This window comes from Crocuta crocuta, unplaced genomic scaffold (assembly GCF_008692635.1).
Source record: "Crocuta crocuta isolate KB4526 unplaced genomic scaffold, BGI_CrCroc_1.0 scaffold343, whole genome shotgun sequence".
NCBI lineage: Eukaryota > Metazoa > Chordata > Mammalia > Carnivora > Hyaenidae > Crocuta > Crocuta crocuta.
Window position 1 is genome coordinate 1,599,132 of NW_027532679.1, and position 21,092 is coordinate 1,620,223.

The following is a 21,092-nucleotide window of genomic DNA, read 5'->3' on the forward strand; positions in this document are numbered from 1 at the left end:
GTGCTCATCCCAACAAGTGCCCTCCTCCATGCCCATCACCCCCCTTCCCCTCTCCCCCAGTCCCCATCAGCCCTCAGTTCTCAGTATTTAAGAGTCTCTTATGGTTTGCCTCCCTCCCTCTTCTTAACTATTTTTTCCCCTTCTCCTCCCCCATGGTCCTCTGTTAAGTTCCTCCTGTTCCACATATGAGTGAAAGTATATGGTATCTGTCCTTCTCTGGCTGACTTACTTCACTTCGTATAACAGCCTGAAGTTCCATCCACGTTGCTACAAATGACCAGATTTCATTCTTTCTCATTGCCATGTAGTATTCCATCGTATAAATAAACCACATCTTGATCCATTGGTCCATTGATGGACACTTAGGCTCTTTCCATGTTTTGGCTATTGTTGAGAGTGCTGCTATGAACATTGGGGTATGTGTGTCCCTATGCATCAGCAAGGAGTAGTAGTTTTCAACCTCTGCTCTGGGCCCAGGGTCCCTATTATTAACTATACCCTGGAATTCCACATCTCAGTGGAAGAACTCAAGCATTTGAATATGTGATGATGGGAGAAATATGATGAAAGCCAAGAACGGTTTTGGAGAAAAGCGAAGTAAGACATCCATCATTAGAACTTTCAGGAACACAACTGTTAGTTATAAACTTTTTGCCGTCAGTTCCATCTCTGAAATTTCTGATGTTGTATTCATGGATATGTCAGGATTATCGAATAGCAACCCAACTTTCCTTTTGCTTGCTTTAGATTCCTCCGCTTCTGTGGTTACAGAGCTAATATTTGGAGAATTATGCCTTGCCTAAAGATGCAAGTAAATATGCTCCCCTTTATTTGCTTGAAAATTTATCTTCATTTTCTATTTTATTATTCTGTATATTTTATTTTAATTTTTGAGCAATGACATATCAATTAGTCTTTAAAAATGATCTTTCACAACTGATGAGTTATTTTAATTCAGCGGCAGCTTTAATTTGTATACTTTTGATGGGAAATAATTTAAAATGTTTCCCTGAAAATGAAGTATGACTCTCACTATAAATAGCCAAGTAACCAGTTGCTCCCTTTGGCATTGAATTGGCTGGTAATTTAACATAGTGGCGGACAAATAAAACTTACTGAATATTGGTTGCTGAAGACAAGTGAAGATTAAAAATGCAATCAGCCATCCTATATGTTGCTTATCTGCTGTCCTCTGGCAAGCCTTAATCTCCATTGGCTAGAAATGAAGACTAAGAGTTAAAAGTTTTTACTTCCTAAAGTAGGCAAGTAAGGCATGTATTAAACCAGTGTGGGTGTTTTTAGGTCTATTGCAGAATCACGTTTTAAATACTTTAATCTCAGCCCTTTTGGAAAAGTGCAGGTTTTCAATGAAAAGAGTAATTTTTTTCCAAACACATGAAAACAATGGTATGTGGTATGGTAGAAGTTTTCTGCACATAGGTTGGTAAGTACAAATTTCTTATGAAGAAAAACTCATGCAATTGTTTAACAGAGTGATAGAAAAGTGGATAAGCAAATACTTATGGTCTGAATACTTTCTAATCAATAAAAATGATAAAAAGTACAACTATTGTTACATGGTTACTACGTGTCCGGTGCCTAATTGCATTTTAATCAATGAGACATCTAATGAGGGAGGGACTGTTAAAATCCCTGTTATAGATAAGAAAACTGAGGCTTTCAGAGATACATGATTTGTGTCTGGTAATATAGCAATCAGAGGATAGAGTCAGAATTTAACCCAAATTCTGTCTAACATTATTTTTTTAATCATGATATTTACTGACTGTCAACCCACAATGCCTACGGAGCTTGGGTAAATCGTTCTGTCAGGGTCTGTGGGAACCTAGAGAGTGTATTTACCTTTGGAAATGTATCTGAGTCATTCCCTCCAGAGCCCTCATCTTTTTGCTAGTCTAGGATGTATGTGGGCTTTGGCATTCAAATGGCCGTGACATAACTCTTCCTGTCCTTCTGCTAAACTGAATCATAGTGAGGACTCTCGATGTCCTCTACTAGATACTGTTCCAGTGGTTTCTTTACAGCTACTGTACCTCAAAGGAGCCCTGCAAGCTTGCTTCAGAGGAAGCCTTTGGAGGTAGTAGGGGGAACAGCAGGAAATACAATTTTAGCAGAAAGCAATGGGTTATGCTTCAGTTGAGTGTGGCAATACTGAAATGAGAAAGTGTCCTGAACCATCCAAGGAAACGATGGGGGCAAAGGCATGGGTCACCACCTGGGGGCATCTTTCAAAGCTGGTAGAATAGGTGCTTGATTGAGCTTGCACTATGTCTGCAAAACTGGACTAAGTGACACAGGAAGACACAAAAGGGACCAGAAATCTTGGCTCTGCTGCAGGGAGTGTTTTAAGAGACTGATTTCTGACAAAACCACCAAGTCTAACATATTGAAATCGTGATGTTGCCTTTGTCAAAGTAGTCACCTTAGTGATCCATGCACTCATTTCCGCACTGCTGCCAATGCTCTGTTGCAAAAGCCCTTTGAAAATGACTTTCAGAATTATATGGAAGCATACAAGGAAATCTGACTCCATTCAGAGCAGACCTCAGTCTTATTACCCACCTTAGTCACCTGCCTAGACTTGGCCCCAAACTAATTTGATATGTTTGCAATAATCAGTGCTAACATTCAAGGACAAAGGCTTTCTGCCATCGTGGGTATGGACAGGAGTGCCTTATGCACCAGTTGGCAATTCCTAAGCTTGTCTTGGTATTCTCTGTAATGATGAGCTCATCAGCCAGCCTAGCATACGTATTCAACCAAAGTTTATTGACTTGAATTGGAAAATAAGCCAAAAAATTTTTTTGAGATGCTGGTATCATTGGAATAACTTAGTATCTTAAACAAATGCTTGTCATCAACAAGCTTTGAAATTTATATTTATAATTTTATCATATCAATTATTTGATATCTCCCTGCATTATCTCATTATAACCATATGTGATTAAAATTAGGCAAAAAACCTTTAAAGCCTCTATGCTATGAACGTCTCCCTGAGTCTTTTTGTTGTGCTTAAGAGTTGCCCTTATTGGGTCCAAAGATGATCTGGTAAACAGTGGTGATAATTGATGACAGTTTTTGAGCACTCACTTCATACTAGGCCTGGTTTTAATTATTTTAAAACATTTTTAGAGTTTTATTTACATATTTATCTTGAGGGAGAGGAAGAGAGAGAGAGGGGAGGGACAGAGAGAGAATCCCAAGCAGGCTCTGCGGTTCTCATGCAGAGCCTGGTGTGGGGCTCGACCTCAAGAACGGTGAGATCATTACCTGAGCTGAGGCCAAGAGTCAGACACTTAACCGACTGAGCCCCCCAGGTGTTCTGGCCTTGTTCTAATCATATACCATGTATTCTCATTCAATCTCCATAACTACTGTCATGATGAAGAATGTCATTATTCTTATCTTCTCATTCTGGAGACAGGAAGACTGAGACTCAGGGAGTGACCTGCGTAAAATTCTGTGACTGAGGGATCTGTTACTCAGGGAGAACCCCTGCCTTCCTTATTCTCCTCTTGACTGTTGCAATGGTGTATGCAGTAGGTGCTCTGTTAGAAAAAAAAAAAAACTAAACTAAAAGTTTAGTGTTTTATTCTATTTTCATAAATAATTCATATCCCTCATAGCAAATGTGAGCCTAAAAGTCACCTGAACTTGAAGGACCAGAAAGTTGATGCTTTGGTGCATGTCATTGTAGGTATTTAGTTTTTGTTCATATTTCATGCCCTGCAACATTCACTGTGCCTGGTGATTGCCACAGAGGCTGTCTGTGAAGTCACTGCAAAAGCAGATGTAACTCTCATAGTTACTCATCACTGTCGTCAGAGAAAACCATCTGCATAAGTTCTCGATCTATTTTGCTTTTCTGTGATTTTATGACCAGGGTGGTGTTTCCTCTTAAGACACATGGGCATTTCCTTTTGGCCTAAACATGCTTCCTCATCGTTTTCACCACAGAGGGAAGGGGAGGAAAGAAGAGAAACCCTCTTGTTACCTATGATGGGCTGGCTTTTGTGTTCAGCAATTGAGATTCATTCATTTCATCCATAAACAGCCCACTACAGTTCCTCATTGCATGGACCAGAGTGCTGGGACTCTAAGAAGGCAACTAAGAATGCAGAGAATCTGTGACAGAGCTCAGATGGTGTGCTAAAAGTTACGACTCCAAACCCCAATTCTCCTACATCTTGTGGCCAAGACTCCTGCATTTCTCCTGATGAGCCAATAGCTGGGATATTGGCCCAGCTCTGCTAAATAAATTCAATCCCCACCTGTGTGCTCAATTTCCCCCAGCTACCCGTAAAATTGAATATCAGTGCATATTTAGCATCACTCCCGGGTCCCAAGATACCCTACCCTAGGGCACTGTAGTGGACCTCTCTGGCCAGAAAAATAAGTTCCAGAATTGATCAAGGTTACCTGAGTGCAAGAGATAAAAAGTCTTGGAAGCAGCTTTTAGGGAATAGGCCCAGAGTCCCCATTACTCACTCTCACAGTGTTCAGACACTCCGTTTGGTACACCTCTGTCCCGTACAATGGGAAAAGTTGAATGTGATGGTCCTAAATTCTTTCTGATTTCTGCAAGCTTGAAGTTAGACCTTACTTCAGAATCCTTCCCATTGTCTTCAGCAGACTTCTATGGTACATGCTGCTCAGAACCATATACTTCACAGCTCCTTCCTCTAACACATTCTAGCCTTTAGCCTTCTTTATGAGTACCGGCAGTACTTGGTCCATGACCCTGGTTCATCCCCAGCAGAAGAAGGAGCTCCCTGCTAAGGCTGGCTGCCTCCTCTACGTCTGATTCTGTATAGTTGATAACATCTCCAGCCATCAATATAGGGAAGTTCTTCCTTATGTCTCACTCCAAGTCTCTTTCTACATCTCTTAGCTAATTTTAATAAATATGAGTAGTAGGATGTGAGAAAAAGGGAATTTCTCTGCCAGGTGATCTGTTTTTTCTTTAAATAAAATCACTCTTAAAAAAATAATTAAGGCCACCTGGGTGGCTTAGTTGGTTAAGTGTCTACCTCTTGATTTTGGCTTAGTTCATGATTTCACAGTGAGTTGGAGCCCCATGTCAGGCTCCATGCTGACAGGGTGGAGCCTGCTCAGGATTCTCTGTCTCTTTCTGCCTCTCCTCAAAAATAAAGAAATATTTTAAAAAATCATCATTAAATGCTTGTAAATCTTAGAAACCTCTTAAAACACAGCATGTACTCACTTCAAACACAGACCTCAAGAAATGTCTTGATACCAAGAGAAATATCTGGAAGTCATGCCTTCCATATATTCTTTTCAAATCCAAATAGAATCACCACCCTTTTAATAAATGCTCACTGAAGTCTACCTTGACTTCAGCCTCCTGAATAGCAATATGCATTGCAATCTTAGGGCTACAGAGAAAGCAAATTTTGGTATCCAGCTCCGAGTTCAAGTTTTGTATCTTCCCTTGTCAGTTGTGAAGCTTTGGGCAAGTCTCTTAATTGATTTGAGTCTCAGTGGCCTCCTCTATGACATGAGGGTAACACCCTTTCTTACTAATAAGGTTGAAACAATAAACTACTAAGGCAATGCTTGGGATAGTACTTTATAAATGTTAGGCAGAAGCCAAATGTTTTCATGAGAGCATTTTGAAAAGAGTCCTCTGAGCCACATCTGAAAGTTACAGGAGACTGTGGGATACTCAGACTCCAGATCACTCTGTCAGGGTTTGAACTGCCGGCTCAACCTCTGACTAGCGGTGTGACTTTGTGTGTATAAAACCTTTCTGAACCTCCCTTCTCACATTTCTAACACAGGGGTGACAATAACGGTTCTAACCTCTTGGAGTTGTGACAATTCAGTGTAGTTGGTTAGCACAGGTTAAGTGCTTACTCAGAACTGCCCAGTATAAGTATTAATATCAGTCTTTACCACGGTGATTTACATCAAATTGCATCAGACTGTAGCAGTGACTGAGTGTTAACTTCCTGTGTTTCTGTCTACTGAGCAAATTTTAATCCCCGGTTACTTTGAGTAGTCTTGTGTTCTATTTTCACTTCTTTTATAAAGGGCAGTTTCTAATTGCCTCTATATCTATATCGGGAATACATTTTGTGCAGCTCTGCCTTTATTGTCTTATGTGCTGGAGATTCTGATAATCGGTGGGCACTTTTTCCCGGAGAACTTCATTCTTCTAGAATACTTGATTGCTTCACACACATCATTGAGAAAGCAAGAACTTGCCGCCAGCCTGAGCATTCAGTGGATGTCAAGCTGCCTGGGGAACAGAGGCTGAGTCACGCCTTGCCTGTGATGAGTGTGTCTGTCCACGTAAGGTCCACTTCCCGTCTTGAACCCTGCACTTCGCCAAGGAAGAGTTGCTGTGCTGGGAGGGAAGTTTCCTACGTCCTAGGCAGAGGGAGAGGAGCGTGTTGTGAACCAGCTGCCATGAAATTGAATTACAGGTGTCGTATTCTTCCAGCCTTAAATTGCTCCATTTTACCATGGGCCTTTCTGTTTGTTTGGAACAAATAACTGCAATTTACTAGGATGCTAAGAGATGAGAGGAGGAGCAGTCAGAGGTTGTTTAAGGTTTCTATAATGATGGAAAATTACCCCTATCCATTTCAAGTACGGTTTCTCTCCCAAGCCACCACATTTAAATGTGAAGAGAGGAAATGCCTCACTTTTTAATTCTCTTCTCTGAGCACAACGCTCTTTAAAGGCGCTCCAGGTTTCTCTAATGTTCTTAACCACACACCCAATCAGTTTTATTTATTATCCTGTGGAATACGTTCAGTAATGACTTCTGAGGCGGCCAGGAGTGAATGGACAATTTGCTTTCACTGCCTCCATCTCCTCAACCCATTTCCTCTTAATTTGGTGGAGATGGTGTGGAGCTTCTGGAAATAGGAGTCACACAGACACTTTAAGGAGGAAAGCTCCAAGACACCTTTTTTCTTCCTCATAATTGAACATTGTCAGAAGTGATTTCTGTGTCTCGCCTTCTTCCTTCAGTGCATTTTAGCTTCCCAAGGAGTGTTCTTGTTTTCTTTTCAAGCAGGAACGTAAATAATTATAATTTGTTTGCCTGGGACTATTCACAGATGGGCAACTGCCTCAGTGTTACAGGATGGCGGGCTGGGGTGGTGGAGGTGATTGTGATCATTTTCGTGCAATACAGTCATGAAAGTGATCATCATTTTCTCAGAGCCGAGCCAAGGCAGTATAGGTGGTTGATCAAAATATGTATTTTTTGTGGTGGTTCTAAATTTAAAGATAAATTGTTGAGTTTTCCAAATGGTAACAGTCTGTCAGTAGTATTTGAGACATTTCTAATGAAAGGACACTTGGATTAGGTGGGGGATTTTCTTCAGTTGTAAGGCTCAGCATGTTGATGCTTTTGGAATCTATTCTTGGGATACTAATGGTTTTAGTAATTTCTTTTGCTATACAAATGTAAATGAACCCATTCTTTTGTAAAATTCCCCATAATAAAGAACTGAGGGATTTTATGCTTTGATCTCCACCCTTCAACCTATTCCTTGCCCCATCATTACTAGTTAGGCGTGTGTGTGTGTGTGTGTGTGTGTGTGTGTGTGTGTGTCTTCCAGATGTTTTTGCATGAATGCATATATATAAATTAGTGCAGACAGTAATACATAGTTTTGCTTTGTGATTATTTGAAGCAAATGGGGGCATATTTTATTATTTTTTTCATTTTTTTTTTTTTTACTTAACATTGTATTTTGTAGCTGTATCCACATCACTACGTATAGATCCAGGTCATTCTTTCTAAGAGCTGATTATTTTTCCATGTTATGGTTGGAATATGGATGGAATATGTTACTTAACATATTGATGGACATTTAAATTACATTATTTTACATTTACAAAAAATTATTGCTATGAACATCTGTGTATTTAACTTTAAAAAAAAATTTTAAATGTTTGTTTATTTTTGCGAGAGAGAGGGAGTGAGCATGAGTGAAAGGTGGGGAGGGGCAGAAAGAGAGGGAGACACAGAATCTGAAGCAGGCTACAGGCTCTGGGCTGTCAGCACAGAGCCCAAAGTGGTGCTGAACACCAGATCCTGAGATAGTGACCTGAGCTAAAGTTGACCACTTAACCGGCCTGAGCCACCCAGGTACCCCAGTGTATATGTCTTTTTATGCATATAGGTGCTAGATCTCTAGATGTGCAGTTTTTATTGCAACATTACATTTTTGTAAACTACTGGCTGGTCATCGTTATGATGGACTAAAGATGGCTTATGTAGACAGTGCTAACAGAAAGTTGCAAAAGCATGTGAATTTTGGCTTATGGGGCTGCGTTGGGCAAAGGTGGTCTATTAGAATTAAAACATAATGGTGATTTACAAGTGTTTGTGTGTGAGAAGCCCTACAGAGCTGAACCCGCACACTTCACCTGTGAGAGAATTGTGAACATTAGGTAAATTGTGAAAAAAAGATAAGTAAAAGAATCCATGGGGTAATCAACTTTTGGATAAATGAGTGTGTTTTTAAGAATGGTTGAGGGACACTGAGATTGGATTGTGTTAATATATTAGGCAGAGGAAGTGCAATGTGAGGATCACGTGGTTGATGTATGGCAATGATAAATGGAGACAAATAGCCTGGGTTTGAACCCTTGGCTCAGACGTAAGAGACTTTGTGGCTTCTGGTCACTTGCTATTTCTCACCTTCTTTACAACACAGTTAACTCTAACCTCTTGGAGTGGCCGGGAGTATAATAGGAGCTAGTGTATATAAAATATCTAGCATCGCCCCTGTCGCCCAGTAGGCCGTCAACATTATACTGTTTAGAAAGTATTAATACCCTAAACACTAACGATCACTCTCCTTATAATGTTAGCCACGTCTCCTTCCTCTCACCAAGCCTCCTATGTGCATAAAAATAAAAAGGGAGCCAGATTGGATAATCTCAAATATCCATTGCAGTTTTTCTATTTTCCATCAAAAGGACTGGTTCTTGGGGCACCTGGGTGGCTCAGTCGGTTGGGCACCCAACTTTGGCTCAGGTCATGATCTCACGGTTCATGGGTTCGAGCCCCGCGTCGGGCTCTGTGCTGACAGCTAGTTCAGAGCCTGTAGCCTGTTTCAGATTCTGCGTCTCCCTCTCTCTCTGACCCTCCCCTGCTCACGCTGTCTCTCTCTGTCTCTCAGAAATAAATAAAACATTAAAATAAATTTAAAAAAAAGGACTGGTTCTTCCTTTTGAAAAACTGGAAGTTTGTTCATTGTTTTTGTGAGCTTTTAGTTAACAGGACACAGACACAGACACAGAGACACACACACACACACGCGCACACACACACACACACACACACACACACACACAATGTAGATTAGATTGACAACCCAGAAGTCTCAGCCCTTGCAAAGCAGAGCCTCAAAACAGTCAAGGAGTGACAGTCCCAATCTAGAGGATTCTGGGCTTGAGAGATTCCCTTTGCCCAGGACAAAAGATGGTCTGGTAAAAGAGACTCCCCCTCTCCTCTTCCAACCTTCGTGCCTTTCCACCCTTTAGCTGTCAGGGTGACCATAGTATTTCATTACACAGTGGACCATAGTTTATTTAGCATATGGATGAATATTTGAATTGCATTTTTGTGCTCTGAGAAAAAATATGCTGTGTGAATGTCTATGTCTTTATATTCCTGTGTGTGCCAGATCTCTAGAGTAGACATAATAAGCTGTGTCTCTCCCAGTGGGTGTTGCTTGGGCAATAACCATTAGTCTCTCCTTTATAACAACAGAGAAGCAACTATCATTTATTAGGGCATTTATATTCCAAACATTTCACGTACACTAATTTGTTCATTCGTTAGCTGACAGTTACTTATCGGATGTGATGTATGTGTTGAACACAATTCTAAGTGCTGGAATTGTAAGCAATAAACAAAATAAAGTTTCTGGCCTCATGAAAGATCCATTTTAGTGGAGAGTCCCAGAAAACAAATAGATGTATAACAGATACTAAATTTTTCTTAATGCAAATTGGTATGAGGGAGAAAAATGGATAGTGATGAGGGAAGCTAATTATAGAGGGTTGCCAGATAGGACCTCACTGAGGACTGTGATTTGAGCATTCATTTGAGTGATGTGAATATATCATAGATTTTACACACACACACACACACACACACACACACACACACTTATGGGTAGGGAGATTTAAGTATATATTAGACATGTTTTTCTGTAGCAAGTAATGGAATATCCATCTAACAGTGACCTAAACAAGGAACAGTTAATTTTTCTAACATGACAAGAACTCTGGGGAAGTTCTTTTTTCTAACAAGACAAGAGGCTCCTGGGTCTGGTTAAGCAGCTCAGTGACATCAAGGCTGGCAGCTCTGAGTTTTCCTCCGCCTTCTCCAATTGGCCTCAGTGAGGCTTTCACAGGTAGCGTGTCTACATTCCAGGCAGGAATGAGGGAAAAGGAGACACACCTGCTCCATCGGTCCCTTTTATCAGGAAAGAAAGCAGACTGGTCAGATGCCCCTCTGCTGTTGGGATGATCAGTGTCCCCGGGCTGCCCATTGGTGTGAAGAAGACTGAGGCAGCGAGTGTTTAGTTCTTACAATCTCTCTAGTAGAAGAAAGTAAGGAAGAAAGTGGAAGGGAGTGCTGGCTTCGTGCTTACTCTGCCATGAGTTACATCCCCGGTGGCCCAGCTCTGGTAAACCAGGTCTGTCTGGCAGCAGAGTTCTATTTTTCTATCTGTCTAATCCATCTTTGTCTCATTCCTTTGGAATGGTCATTGTCTCTTACAGGATCTAAAGGAGGTGACTAATGTCAGTGACAGCTCCTTCCGAAGCACTAGCAGCAGCACCAATGGTTGCTGTGTGGCTAATGTTTGTACTCCCCCTCTCTGTTCCTTCAAGTATAATTTCCAGGTTTTGAAATTTGTCAGGACCAACTCTTCCTCTGATCAGTCTATTGTCTCGTAAGCATTTGCCTATAATTGATGTGCTGTTTGTTGCAGATCCAGAGACCAAAAAACATGCTTGCAGGTGCGATGTAGATACTGGATTACAGGGAAAGTACATTAATTTATCTTCTGAAGAAATACTGATATATTATTACTTGGGAGTTGTCCAGAGTCACAGAATCCTTCATACGTGTTGAGGGTGCTCCATTTTACAAATTGTTTTTATGTGTGTTGACTCATCTGCTTTGCATAGCTTTCCTGGGAGTAATGCAGGAATCCTTATTACCATTCTTACATGGGTAAAGGGATACCTAGAAAAAACTAAATGATTTCAGGTGTTAAAACACATTTAATATTTCCTAGTCATGTGTTCCTCACTCTTATAACAAATAAACAAACAAAAACACTCTACTAAAGCAGATTCAATGACCTCCCTTCAAACAGAGGACTGCCTCGAATTCAATCCTATATAGAAATTCTGAACTTGCCTCGGTTACATATAGAATCATCATTCTTGCAATCTATACGTAATCATTTGCTCTACCCTACTCATGAAGCCCTTTAGAGTGAATGATTAGATCATCAAGTATTTAAAAAATACTTTCTGGCATTTTCTAATTGGAGGAAAGAATAATACATGTGAATTGTCAAAGATACAAATGATACAGAAATGTTTACATGACACAGTGACATTTCTCTTTAGTGCTAACTCCAAAATATAACTACCATTACGGATTTGTTTATATCCTTTCAAACGTTTTTCAGTAACTGCTTGCAACAGTTATTATTTTTGTAATTACTATTGTTACCATTATTAATGGAATATAATATTGTGTTACAACTTCTGTTGCCTAACACTATAAATGAAAATATATTGTGATCTTTTCCATACCAGTGTTTCTACATGTACCTCATTATTTTTAACAGTTATGTGGTATTTTTAAGAATGAATTACACTTCTTATAACCAACCCCCTAATAATGGCCACTTCATCTTTTCCCAAAATGTTTAATATCAGAATAGGCATTCTTGAGCATTGCATGCATCTTTAAGCAGATATTTAGTATTTCCATAGGAATAACACCTAGACATGGTGTAGAAGGTAGGCACATGGAAGATTTTTATAGATATTACAAGATTACCTTCCACCAGCAGTGCCTGAGTGCCTATTTCCTTACATTCTTACTAGCACTAGGTAGCATGCATTTTTAGTTCTCGTTAATCTTAAAGACAGAACAATTATATGTTTATTTTAATTTGCATTAAATTAATTTCAGGAGTCTTTCATATAGTTGTTGGTCACTATTTCTTTTGTTGTCTTTATGCTTTTTGCCCACTTTTCAACTAGGTTGTTTTATTTTTGGATGAATTGTTTTAGACATTTGAAGTGTTAACCCTACATGGGGCACCTCTGTTGTCAATCTGTTCTTGTCCCTCCTTTGTCTTTTGACTGTTTATTATGGTCTCTTGCCATCCCAATTTAAAAATATTTCTATAGTCAAATGTGTCCTCTTTTTCTTTCTTAGTTTCTGGCCTTATTACAGTGAAAAGTCAGGAACAGTCTGAGTATACAGTATTTTGAGTTGGAAATCTACTTGGCAGGGAGCTTTGAATGTGTGGGGCCTCGTCAGACTTGAGTAATTATCATTATGTGGCTGATATTTACCCACACCCATTTGCAGTGTAGTCCAAACCAGGATTTAATAACCCATAGCATATTTGCACAGACTTTCTCATTTTCTAACCATATAAAATTAGTTCTGAGAAATGAATGACTTATTTCTTTAATATAGTCCCCTTTGAGTCCAGCTATACCCTGAGAAGATTTTTAAGGGAGAGTTCATGGCTCAGTTACCACAGCCCAGGTGTAACTCAACTTTTCTGAAAGTTTCTGGCTCAAGTTTTGCCCAGATGTTCTCTCTAATGAATGAAATTGTAGGCGCAGCCCAAACTTGTCAGTGGTGATTGGTTTTGTAAATGATGGGGATTGGAATGAAAATGGAAAGAAATGCCTTGGTATTTGACCATTCAACTAAATCAGCAAGTTTCCCACACAATATGGACATAAATGGCACATGGAATGTGTAGAGTATTCTCTGATTACGAGTGTGGTCTTTGAAGTCCTGAAGGCCCAGCCTTGAATTCTGGCTTCTCCATTTAATATTTATGGAGGACAAGTTATTTGACTTCTCAAAGTTTCAGTTTCCTTATCCATAAAACGGGCCGTATCTGTAATGGCCATCACCTAAAGATCACTTATTTTAGCATTTCTGATGTTTATTTCGCTGTTGACTGTAAAAATCTGGGTGATCCGTTTAAATGTTGGTGTGCTCTGGGCTCAGGTGCAGGCACTGTTTAAAAATCATAGCAGATGAAAGTAAGAGAGGTGAATAAAAACTAAATAAAAGTGCCATTAATTTGGCATTTTATAAGCAAGTTCTCTCTGGTGCTCAATTCATACTGTCTGCTAAAGTAGCCCAACTTCTCATTTTTATTTTATTTTTTACATCTCAATCTTTCGTGACTTAAAACTGATGACATCTGAATATTTCTGAAGCAGTTACTACATATTTATGAAGAACAGTTAATCTGTGCAAAAGTAGAGAGAGAGGAATCATAAAATTTTAGAACTGAGTGATTTCAGGCTCACCTACAGTAGAGGAAATTGAGACTCAGTCAAGTTATGTTACTTGCCCAGCATCAAATATGAGTAATAATGATAAAAAGTAACTTATACAAAATTGCAGTGTAACATGGGAGGTCTTGAGTTGGTTCCTCTGTATCCCGTCTAAGGCTGAGGCACAGGGGCTAGGTGACTTTCTCTTCCACACACTGTTTCTGGAGGGTGTCAAGGGCCATCAAGGTGTCCAGGAAAGGTGTTCCCACAGGTCACAATACATGGGTTATCCAACAATGTCCAGTGTCCAACACTACTCCACTGGCCAGCCAGCAGTGGTGAGTGATGGTGTGCAGGAAGTAGATATGGCGTTGCCTGCTGGACACAGCCTGGGAGCCCAGCTCCTAGAAGCCTCAGTGAGGTGATCAGCACTCTTCATGGTTAACATAGTAGATGGGATGTGGAAGCCTGCCTGTTCTAGGTGTGTGGGAGACAGACAGGGTACCCCTGATGGGATGCCCCACAGAGAATGGAGATCTCTGGAGGGAGCCCCTCCCCCTTTTGGCATGTGCCTTTAGGTCTGATCCTCCTTTTTAGGACCTCTCTGACTTCTCATCCTCCTAGGAACTCCCATCCCTCCTTTTCGGCCCAGGATGTCAGTTCTAGACCACAGTGGGAAACTTCTATGTTAATAGATCCTCTCCTAAATCTATGAGATACCATCCATTGTAATCCATGACATATCTAATCCCATATCTAATCCACAAGATACCACCCATTCCCTGGGGCTGGCAGTTGACTCCTCTTCCTGGTCTCTATCCATTTCTGCTGTGTGGTCCCTTCTGGAGGAAATGACTGCAGACGGTCTCAGTGATGAATGAAGAGGGCACAAGAGAAAGAAGAGAATCCTGAGAACAAAAACACTTGTGTGTATTTCAACAGCATCCTCCTGTCCTCATCAACGTTGACATCCTCACCATCACCACAACCACCATCAACCAAGTACACTTAGTGACATCTTACTGTGAAATGGCTAGCCAGTATGATAAATACATTATATCATGCTATTGGAAATTCCCTATAGTGTTGGTCCTGTTATTTTCTCCATTTTGTAAGGGATAAAACTGAGTCTTACAGGGGTTAATAACTTGCCTAACACAGTGGTTCTTGATCAAGGGATATTTTGTGCCTAGGGGAATTTGGCAATGTCGGGAGACATTTTTGATTGTAAGGAATGGGAAGGTACTACAGGCTAAACACTACCATATACATAGCCCTCACAAGAAGGAATTTTCCAGCCCAAAATGTCAGTCATGCCCAGGTTAAGAAACCCTGGCCTAATATGGTACATTAGCAGGTTGAAGAGAGTTTTATTCTGAATGAGTAGAAAATATTGATCAAATCCTTGTGCTATATCCAGATAAGCATGTGTTATATCCTTATTAATCTGTTTATGTGATAAATTCTTTCAGTAGAATTTTAAATGTTAAAACCATCCTTTCGTTCCTGGGATCCATTCTGCTGAGTCCAATATGATGTCATTTATGTGAAAATTTTAAGCATACAAAAAATGCGCATATTTTATGGACATTTACATATGTAGTACAGGTATTAACAAACCTGTAGGAGAGAGATACATGCCAATTTTAGAATATGGTCACTTCTGTGAAGGAAAGAAATGGAAATGGAGAGAGTTCTTTAATTGGGTATCACACCATTTTATTTCTTTAAAAATATATCTGAAGCACCATGTAAACATTTGTTGAATCTAGGAGTGTGCACAGGATGCCTGACACTTTATTTTCTATATTGGATGATTTAAATATTTTATATTTGGAAAAAAAAGTAAAAGACAGACCTAGAGCTAAAAAGAATTTTCAAAAAGTAGAAGTAACATGATCTAAATGGCTAACTAGCAAATCGAAACTAAATGCCAGACCCAGGATTAATAGTTAGATATCAATGTCTCTAGAGCCACCGGCACTCTGTATTAGCATACCATGCTATTCTACAGTGTCAGCCAGTAGTGCCGACTGGCTCATAGTCTACTGCCTGTAGTCTTCCAGGCACTGTTCTCTGTAGCTGATGTGTATTAACTCATTTAATCTGCCCCCAAATCCCACACAAGTACAGACTGTCCCCAATTTACGATGTTTCAATTTATGGTTTTTCAACTCCATGATGGTGTGAAAGTGATACTAATTCAGTAGATACCATACATCATATTGTGAGTTCTGATCTTTACCAGGCTGGTGATACACGCTGTATGATCCTCGCTCATGCTGTGGGCCCATGGCTGTGGCCACTCCCAGTTGGCCGCGAGATCACAAGGGTCCACAGCCAATGTGCTTCCAACCATTCTGCACGATGTGACCATTCTGTTTTTCACGTCCAGTACAGTATTCAGTAAATTACATGAGACATTCAACACTTTATTATAACATAAGCTTTGTGTTAGATGCTTTTGCCCATCTGTGGGCTAATGTAAGTGTTCTGAGCACATTTCAGGAGGGCTAGGCTAAGCCCTGATGTGCAGCAGATTAGGTGTTTTAAATGCATTTTTGACTTAGGATATTTTCAACTTATTCTGGGTTTATTGGGACAGAACCCCATTCTGAGTCCAGAAGGATCTGTACTCTTATTTTCTTCTTGTTGTAGACAAAGACAGTGAGACACATGCAGAGCCCATGCCATTTGGAATATGTGCACTTAGTGTCATATGTTTCTTCTCTTCTCCAGAAGAGAGACCATGCATCAGGATTCACAAGGACTAAGGGACGAGTACTACATGCATTCTATGGGCATCAGCCTCAACAGTGCCTTCTCCTCATCTCATATTTTTATCAAGCACCAAATTTTCCTGAGTCCTCAAAGTGCCCTCCTCTGTCCACCTCTCCCTCCACTCTCCTCATCTCAGTTAGTGTTGTTCTTCATTTGTCTCTTGACAGCTCCCCTTGTCTTCCACACCCAATCAGAGTGTTTAAAATGCAGATTAGATTTCCTAACTCCCCTTCTCAGAGCTTCACTCGGTTCTTAAAGTAGGAAGACAATCTTCAGTGTAAAGATCAAGTATGATCTTAGGATATCAGCCCCTTTCTTGCCCTTCCCTTAGCTTTCCAGCGACTTGACTGAGCACCTTTACACTGCAGGGTCTTGACATGCATTGCCTTGGCATTTCCTCTGACCCCACGCCATCCACATCTCATGCCCTTGGCCAAGTTGTTGATTCCTGCCCGCTCTTTAATGTTTATGACAATATTATTTCCTTAAGGACTTTCCTATCTCTTCCAAATCTAGGTAGATCCACTGCTGTATGTCCCCCACAGAACGTCATAATTATTTTTTAGAGCTCTCACAAGTTTAAATAAACAACTCACTTTAAAGTTTGTTCAAATATAACCCTGTAACATGAATTCTAAGCCCATTTTTGTTTATTTATTTTTTAATTGCTGTATTCTCAGGACATAGTATATAGTCCCTGGCATGTAATTGGTGTTCAATTACTATATGTTGAATAAGAGAAGGAGTAAGTGAGTAAGTGAGTGGAGGAATGCAATTTTCTCTGTTGGTGTCATCACAGGTTTGGGACAGGACTCAGCTCTTCCATCATCTGTGGCCTGAGTTTACCTCTTACCTGTGTCACCGTGCATGGATCTGAGGGATGAAAAGCTATTCTGGAGGGCCCACCAGGAAAGGGGGGTGGGGGCTACGGAGCCAAGTAATGGAGCCCAGTGGGCCAGGAAACCAAGGAGTTAAATGATCAAGGGTTACAGGTGAAGGAGGTTGTCTTCATGGGGGGTGGGGGGGGAGGCGCCGCACAGAAAGCGGTCAGAGTGCCCACATCTATGAGAAGACCAGAAGGTCATTTGTATTTGGGGGTTCCAGTGGTGATTTCACTTGTCAGTACAACTAGTTCCAGACATTATCATGCATAACAATCACATTGTGCTTGCTAAAAATGCAGATTCCTGAGCATCTCTAGAAAAAGATTCTGAACCAGAAGGATCAGACCAGATCCCAAATGTCTGCAGTGGAATAGTAAATTAAAGAATTGGGTTGGAGGGGGTTGAGTTTGGAGAAAATGAAAAACAATCCTAAAATATTTGGCCAATTAGAAGTTTTGAACTAATGAAAACAGAGGTCATGGTCAACATCTTAATGATGTTATGGCAGCTATGTCCATGGAGTCCCTTTGAGCTGGAAGATGATGCAGTTATCGCACCTATGAAATGTGTTCACCTGTTGTGCATGGTGATTCCTACTTTTAAGTCATCCATGAACAAGATTAATGTTGATCTTGCTCCTTCGTCTAGACTCAGAGCTCACATGGTATCAATAGCACTCCTAGCTTCCTGTCCTGACTCCTTCCTAATTAAGCTCTCAACCGAGATATCGTTAGTCTGCAAACCTGTAAATATAAGCATTTTGTGTTATTTTTATGAAAGTAATCTTCAGGAGCAGAACTGTTTCTTTAGAGACAATATGAGGGGGAAAAGTTGGAGTTAGAAAAACTGAGTTAAAGTAAAAAATGATAGAGCTACCCAGCTGCTTTAAGAAGACAGTGTATTTACAGCAAGAAAATCACTATTTAAAGACCTGGTTAAAAAAACCAGCCTCTCAGATGACCAATTAGACCATAAAGCTGGCCTCTTCCTGATTTCATTAGCAGGTAGCACAGGGTGTCTCCTAGGGGACTTGTATTTTCTCAGTCAGCCAGTGCTTCACAGCTGGGCTGGAAATGCTGCCACATTATTTTTGAATGCAAGAAACTTGTGATTCCAGACTCTCCCAGGATTTTAACTCTCTTGCCTGAACAGATTGACACAACAACAGATGGTCCACGTTGAATCATTGCAACTACCTTGGATATTAAAGATCAAACTCTTTGGAATAACAACTAGTGCATTAGGCTTTGTAGACAAGTGTCTAGTGTACGTACACCTAGAAAGGGGTGCTGCATTCTGGAGTAGGGCTGCGAACTTCTTACGGAGACACAATGCCCAGCGCATGGCAGTGCTCAATAAATGGGAGTCTCTGCATTACTGTTCCAACAGTCTCCGGGGAGGGTAGCTCAGGCTTTCTAGGAAGCGGACCCTGAGGTGGGAAATTAGCATGTGGGACTTCTACTCAAGAGTGCCGTGGGATCATTACCTGTACAAAAGAGGAGAAAGGACTGAGCATTGAAAGAATTGCAAGGAGAAGCTGGGGTGGACTACAGTTTGCAAGAAGCCTTTGCAGATCCCATGGAGAGTGGGAAAGCTGGGATGCTTCACTGCAGTTATCCTTCGTTGGGATGAGGAAACTGGATCTTAATACCCCTGCCTTGAAGAGTCATTGGGTGTAGGCTGAATCACAGGACATTCTTAGAGAGGGTTTATAGCTGATGGCTATCAGCTAGAGAAATCGGTACTCTTCCTAAAAGGGGATCTGGTAGCACCAATTGCTATATGGTCTATGCTGGTGCTGAGGTACTCACTGGGGCTGGCTCAGTCGAGAGTGTATATGGTCATAACATGTACTCCTGGTGATCATGACTGACATGGACCTCGCAAGATTCTTATCAACTGCACAGACACCTCTCAAAAGCTACTCAGTGCATGGAGTATAAGTGTAATCACTCTTTTCATAGTTTCTTTTAGCCTGTATTAAAACTTACTCAGATTTGAAAAACCTTAATTATATTTGGTCGGAGGGTGCAGAAATAATTCTCCCAAAGAAACACAGAAACAAAATTACATCTGCAAAAGGTATCAGTACCACATGTTGGGTACCCTGGGATGTAGATGGGCACTGAGCTGAAAAAGAATATTGTCAGCTTCAGGGAGGCAGCTTTTAAGCATGGCACCATGTGGGAAACCAGTGGTCCAGCCCACAGAATCCAAAGGGGCAGAGCAAACTCGGGCTCACTCTGGATTCTTGTCCATCGCTGGAGGAGTTTGTCTGGCTCAAAAACGAGGTGTAGCAGCAGGAGGAGAGACTACCGTAGTCTAGTGGATGGAGGAGAGGGAATCCAGCTGGAAGGGCTCTAGCCCACCAGGGAAGGGGTTGAATCTGAGTAGGGAAATTGACAAGAGCCAGGGAGGGGCCATGTGGCCCAGCCCAAGTGGAGTGCGCTCAACGCTGGGCTCATGGTCCGTGGAAGCCTGGGCAAACTGGGGAACCTGCTTCTTGGCTAGTGCTCTGTCATATACTCTTCAGCGCTGTTTCACATGCACATAGGCTTTGCTGCCCCACTGAGATTTAAAAAAAAAATTTAGAAGACAAGGACAAGGTTTCACTTCTTTTACACTTCATCTTAGTACCTAGAAGAGATTGTAGGTTATTCTCAACGCATGGTGAGCTGCCTGCCTGGCTGGCTGGCTGGCTGGAAGGAAAGGCAGAAAGAAGGAAAGTAAGGGAAATGGGGACCCTGAAGCCCTTCCTGCTCCTGGAATGCTTCTCCACTCTTTCTTCATATGCTGAATGTCTATTTTGCTGTAGTCCGAAGCTTAAGTATCCCCTCCTTTCACTTTCTCTCCCAATCCACATGGTGTCCTCTGCCCCAAAGCTGCATGCCTCTCCGACTGCCTTGTTCTTTCCCTTTAAGGTGCTTACCACAATTTATCATAACCATTTGTTTTGTGTGTTTTTCGATTTGTTTTCTGTTTTTCTTCCGACTGTCGTTGGCATGAAGGCAGAGCTTAGTCTATTTCTCCAGGCCAGGTTTTCTGTCTGATGGGTGTCCTTTTGCAGTAAATGTTGAAATGGGTGAGTGAAATGCAAGCAGACTATAAAGAATTTCTTGCCTTGGTGAGTAAGTGAATCAAATCTTAGGAAGTTCTCAGTTGCTGGTTCTATAGTATATTTCAGCTTTCCGTGAACGAACCCAACATGCATCTATTTGGACACTGAAAACACTCTTTTCTGATCTCAGCAGACTCACGTGCACTCGTGAGGCTGGTAGGGTTGGGTGTGCGCAGGGACCAGCTCTGGACACGGCTTCTCGATGGCCTTTGGCCATCTCTCTCTAGGTGACTGCATGTCTCCCAGTGTGTCTGCCCTGTCATTTTATGTGTAATTAATGCTCCCCATGATAAGAATTTCTTTGACAGGTTTCCCAGTCAGTTGAGTAAATTTAGAGACCTAATTACCACATGCCTGAAATCTGGGATTTGCTTTGAGGCCTCAGCTATGATACTGGGGATGAATGACTTGGTCTGCTCTGCTTTCTTGGGGTGAGCCTTTTTTGAAATTATGATGACTCCTGTCTCCAAAGTATTTCAAATGCCAGCAATTGAGATTGATCTCTGAAGTACGGATGTTCTGCTCTCCATACTTAATGCAACTCTGAGTTTGGCTGTTTCATTTCTGCCTGGAACTGACAACCCCTTCAGCCCCCCAGTGAAGTGAGAGAGCTCAGCTAGGAAATCTTCTGTAGGGAAATTTAAGTTCTTTTTTTTCCCCCTATTTTAATAGTAGGGAGAAAAGACAGTAGGTTGCTGAACAATTCGTGAGATACGGCTTGTGTTTCTGAA

The 21,092-nt window shown here is 41.1% G+C and overlaps 1 long non-coding RNA gene across 1 annotated transcript; it reads left to right on the forward strand.

Annotated features, from left to right (window-relative positions):
- The first annotated feature begins 13,922 nt into the window (after positions 1-13,922).
- LOC144245412 (uncharacterized) lies at positions 13,923-14,661 on the forward strand. The gene is made up of 2 exons (XR_013339252.1): positions 13,923-13,994; positions 14,347-14,661. It is a non-coding gene; the product is annotated as an uncharacterized LOC144245412 (long non-coding RNA).
- The last annotated feature ends 6,431 nt before the right edge of the window (positions 14,662-21,092 follow it).